Raw genomic sequence first — 6000 nt, 5'->3', positions numbered from 1 at the left:
TAAAATAATTGTATACCAAACGCATCACAAACGTGAACACAACGTGACTCAGCGCCAAGCCTTTGAAGTTCAAAATAATATTCATCCTCGGTTTTTGAGTCGATCCAGACCTGATATGGCTTCCGAATTTGCGATTGGAGCGTAACTGGCAAAATATACCGGCGTGAAATAATGTGGATCAATCAAGTTTCCATAAAGTTCTCAAAATCATGGTGATTTCACTTTGCCTGACTGCAATTTCATTCGACTTATCAGTGAATTGGATTTTATCTCTCATTTTCTCATGAATTTTGCTTCACTCTTGACTCACGGAAAAAGACAATTAACTGTGAACTTCTGCTGTCTCTCTAATTTGCTTTCTATTGTTTCAAGATTGTCAATATCAAGATTGGTTACAGGATTCATAGGATGTTGTGATGTACGTACATACAAAATGAGGGCACAATGACCCACGGCTGTGCTTAGTCACCCGGCCAGATCACTGGGAACGGTACATGCGCATGGCAACAACCTTGGATTATTTAATGCTAGTAAGAATATTTTTCACCTCGGGAGTTGATTTGCGGGTTTGGAAAGAATTGTGTCGAGAAACCAAATTTCTTTTGATACGCCGGGACAAAAATTTCTCTGGCATTCAATTGAGGTCCGCCCTAAGCTCTCTCTAGAGAGTTTCCCATGGAACCTGTGTGTGAAATGATTCTATAGCCTATCTTTGTTGCGGAGATCTTCGAAACGGCTTGCGTAAGTGGCTTACGGCTTTTCACCACCTCAACAGACGTTCAAGTTACAAAGCACAGTTGGAACTTGATTCGCAGGACTATTTCACAAATGTATAATCCAAAGTGGACCCGGATTGACCTTGGCGACGATGGAATCTCCGGCCATTTGCAAAAGAAATTCATTTCAAGTCGGCAAGCATTTCGGCTGTCCGACAAACTCGTCCACTCTCCTTGTCGACTGCCTTAGAGGATTGAACGCCTCGCAGCTTGAAAGCACAACATGTCTGTTTCAAAACTTAAAAATAATATCAAAATATTCCTGGGGCCCGGTTGTTGAACCACGTGGAGAAGACGCTTTTATTTTCCAAAAACCTGCGAATCTAATTGCGGCTGGGAAAAGCCGCGATCTACCGTGGACGTGTGGTTTTGACCGAGGAGAGGGGGTCGTGTTCACGGAGCGTAAGTTATAGAATTGAAGACTGCTGAAAAATTCCAGTCGAAACATTACATATGCTTGATGGAAATTTAAATGCATGTATACGTGATCGTATTCGAACATTTCTGCTACCATGGACTGCAACATCCTTCGGCCTAGGACCCCACAACATCAGCACGAAACGAATGACCTACACATGGTTTACACGCACTCGGCAACTTCAAATCAACGCTGCTAGCGGACTGTTTGTCGTAGAAGATTTTCGTTCAATCGAAAGCTGAGTGTCTGAAGAATATAACAGTACATGCGAAAAAACCTAACATGAATTTTTCACTGTGAAAAATTCGATCGAAGAAAGTGAAAAAAAAAAAAAAATGATTGAAGCAGGCCGTCAGAATTATGTGGGTTTAGAGGTACCCAAGTGCAGAGTCGTGGGGTTAATTCGATGTAACAGAAAGAATGACGCCGAAATTCCGGACTTTTATCTTAATTATAAATTCTGCCCGAAGCCTTGCAATTTTTCCATTTTAATGATGTACGATTTTATCGCACTTCGCGGTGAATGCAAAATCTCTTCAAATTTGCATCGAATGTCTTCAACTGAAAGTAGGACATTTACCAAGTCTAAGATCTTTTCAACGCAAAAATCAATACGTTACAAACAATAGTCGGGAAGCGTCGGAGATTCTATATTGTGTTGTGGAATGGGAAAATTCGAAGGCTCTTGGGCAGAACTTGGAATAATGGTAAGATTCTGGGATTTTTGAGGTTATTTTTTTTTTTTGAGAATGCTTCGAGATGTGTAATGGGAACAAAAATTCCGAGAATAACGATATTTGAACAACCCTAGTACACATATCACATATCCACGTTGTGCATCAATCCATTAGCAGCATACACTCAATAAAGTATTTTAATACATTTTCTATACAATTTACATCCGTGATCTTTTATGTTTTTTCGCTTATGCCTAGGAACCTGCAGTAATACAGAAACAGCAAGAGAGGTCTTTAAATCAATTGACTCAATTTTACTGAAAATTTCGCAATATGAGAATAAAGTGAAAAACAAAGAAGATTGGACCGCTGATTTGAAACGGTACTATTTGAACAACTTGACTGCCAGTAGAAACGTGATGAGTGCTCTAGTTACGGTAATACATTGTTTATAAGTCAAATGTTTACCTTACTACACAAATAATCCATACCAACATATTTCTTCAGCTGATACGTAACCTGACACATCTTGCTGGCGATGTTGCAGTCGTCTATCCCGCGTTCAATGCATTTCAGCAACACTTTGCTGTCGCCGAATCTCCACAATATATATGTATAATTTTGAATATGAAGGCACCCTGAGTTACAGTTAGAAATTTGCCGGTGGCTCTGCAAAGCATTGCGGTGTAGCGCATCGCGATCATATCTTATATCTCTTTCGACCTCAATTTTCGGAATTTGGACCCCCTGGAAGTGAAAATGACGGAAATGGTTGGAAAATCATCGACGTGATGGTAGAATTATCGACATCGTTTGCTACCACTGGTTAATAGCAAAACCCATAGTTCGATTTTCAGTAGCTGCATGTTATGCGGACGAAATTTTAATTTGCGTGGAGGAATTCGGGTTCAAGTAATGGGGCAAGTCTGAAACGTTGATCGATATTTGTAATAAATAAATGTCACATCGAGTAAAACGCGGATGATGTACATTAACCGATAAAATATGCAATTTGAACTTGCTACCGTCCCGCCGGACTAATCAAGAAACAGTTAGTAGCATTCCTTCGATCTGCCGACTTTACACAACTATAACTCTTGATCCACTGCATGGATTCTGAACGTCGGTGATTTTTAAGAAAACGCTTGAAACTAGATGATGCACTGATCGATTCGATATGAGGTTTATCTAAAAGACCTGTGATGGAAATACATGTAAAATAGACTGTATAAAAAATATCGACCATATTTTTTTTCTTCTAATTACGGTTGAAAATATTGTTCCGAATGACTAAAAACAGTTGCCGTACAAGTTCCAGCTTTTAATATCAATATTTAGAGGTGCCCCATTGCGATTTTCTATTTCCCATTCAAATGACGTGAAAAAAAATGTCTTTGAACTTTGAAATTTTACAACTCTTGAACGTATCAGTATACTAATATGACTGTAGCGTATTTTTGTAGGGAATTGAACGCTCTACAGAAAAACGTCCGTTATCTTTTAATATTAAATCTACTCTTTCAAGTCATTTCAGGCCAAAAGATATTTAAGGACCTTAAATAACATAGAAGAGTTCTCCAACAGGTGGTTGCGCAAAAGGGATGCCCGTGAAATGAAATTACAGAACTCTTTGCTTGTATACAGATTTTCTTGTAACTTTTTGGGAGATGTTACGAATAATTTTTGACGCCAAGCCCTCAATATTGCAACATCGTTGCTTAATGATCAAATAATTTGTATGATCGGATAATTGAAAGAGTTGTAGGAATTCAACCACGAAAGTGGGTTTTTGCCGTCGCTGATTAAGAATTTGTTACCTAATTTGCAGAATACAAAATGGCAGATCCAATATGCCCGAGTGATTTCTGAAAGTTACATTCACGTCGAGTTGCAGAAACTGAACTTTACGGGCGTTTGTGAGGTCACCGATGAAGAATTTCAAATCAGAAAATACAATATAGCCGATCGAATATGGCAGACTGGTTCATGAGAATAAAACTCTTTTGATGTTGAATATGTGCACGAGTATGTATAAAATGTGCGACCTTGGGCTATTACAGCTCCTCGATTAAGAATCTGATACTAAATTTTCGAATATGTCATGATATATTCAATACAGTGGATTGATTTATGTGAATTATTGTTCTCTACTCATAGTAAACTTCACGAATGACAAATGGGTTACATAAATTCGTAGTAAAAGATGTTAAATCTATGTTCAATAAACGCAAATTTTATCTTCGTACGCTACACGTGGACATTATAAATTAACTGCTTCCAACAAATTATTCTCATTTGCTGTTCTATAAATAGATCTTTCATCGAACATTTGTTCAAATTGGATACAGTTAGGAAAAAGTACTTCGAAATTATATTCGCAACCAGTTCCCCATTACTTTTCGCAAACAGAAAAATTAGACTCCAACAAAGTATCTAGTGCAGTCGACTCCCTGCCAGCGATGAACACCTGCACGATCGTTATCTCTCTCTCTCTCTCCTGATTGCTAACGTACGTTCAAATATTGTTATATATACATTTATATATTCATGAATGGAAGAGGTCACGACAATGACACTCGTTTTACACGAAAAATTATCGATTTCCGGAAAAGATTGATAATTTACACATTAAAAAAATTTAACTGAACGGTATTCACGATGATTCGACGTTCACCTCCAGCCTGTACAAATCACGACTCAAAAAGATCACTTTTCACAATAGTTACAGATGTTCATAGATAGGCAAATTCCGAATCTTCGAATCGTAGTTACAGTTTCAATTACGTTTTACGTTGTTAACACTTGTAATTTCTTTCCGTCAACGACATTCGGTTGACTAGAAAGGACAGAATTTTACCTTTAGAAATCACGCATCCGAAGCTCCGATACGGTCATTATAAGCCATGCAATCACAGTTCAGTTGCTGTCTCAACGAATGAACGTGAGTTATCACAAAATTTGCTACTCACGAAAGCCGTTATTTTCAAGAAATCAATTTGAAAGTTTTGTTAGACCTTTCCTATATCTTAAGGCCCGTACTTTCAACAAGATAATCTAACAGTTTCAGGTGATCCATAGACAAATTGGAATGGTGACTGGCCTTGCATCAAAATCATCGTACAAAGTCAAAATGCGCACATCAGACTGTATCAAGAAATCTAGTATTTTTTTTTTTCAAAATTGAAGTAAAAAATAAAGTAGAAATGACGACATAAAAATGCTGTCCAAGCTTCAGCTCTCGATATTAATATCATAGGTCTGCAAAGAATACATATTCTAAATACTGATACATGATAATATTTATCTATTTCGGTCCGCTTATTCAGAATATCAACTGCGATTTACGTATCACATAATGACTTCTTGCTATTTATACATGTATGTATACATGAAGGGATACTTTTCTCAAAATAACTCTATCAAAATGATATTTATTTTCATCAGTTTCAAAGGAGTAATCTAGTAAATTCTTGTTCACTTCATTCGTATGAAGATGCAGACTTTGAGAACGTCATGACAAGCTTAGAAAAATAGTCCTGGAATAGCTTGAAAGCTGTTGTTTTCCAATTTTTAGAACGTGAAAAATCCTAATAACAAAAATATTGTTCAAGAAATGGTAATCAATTATGAAGATTTAGGTGGCAATACGAGTTATTGGGACTGGAACTCCTCTTTTCGTCGTGGATTGGCGCTAGTTTTTACGTCATTGGAATATTAAGAGGGGGAAGGGGGGTAGTTTTTCATATAGTCATGAATATATTCCCAAATCCAACATTTTCAAACATGAAAATTCTTATCAAAATGAGGGTTCGAAGGAAATATTTATTTCACGAACCTTACGTGGAAAAAACGAATTCTTCATCTGAATATTGCTTTTAGTCATATTTAAAAATGTTGATAAAATAGATAACTAGAGCTAATTCCGAAAAACTACGCCCATCCCTAGGGATGTTGATATCAACTTTTATTAAGGCTGTTCAACTATCGATACACTGTTGACAAGTGTAATCTGAATTGACGATATCGCTATAGTTTTATTTGATTGAATATATAGTTTGCACCTCTTTTTCATTTCATTTTCATCATTCATCATCGTGATTCGTTGTTAATCAAAATTCATCTTAGGTGA

Source organism: Diprion similis, chromosome 6 (assembly GCF_021155765.1).
Source record: "Diprion similis isolate iyDipSimi1 chromosome 6, iyDipSimi1.1, whole genome shotgun sequence".
Lineage (NCBI taxonomy): Eukaryota > Metazoa > Arthropoda > Insecta > Hymenoptera > Diprionidae > Diprion > Diprion similis.
This window is presented reverse-complemented; position numbering follows the sequence as displayed.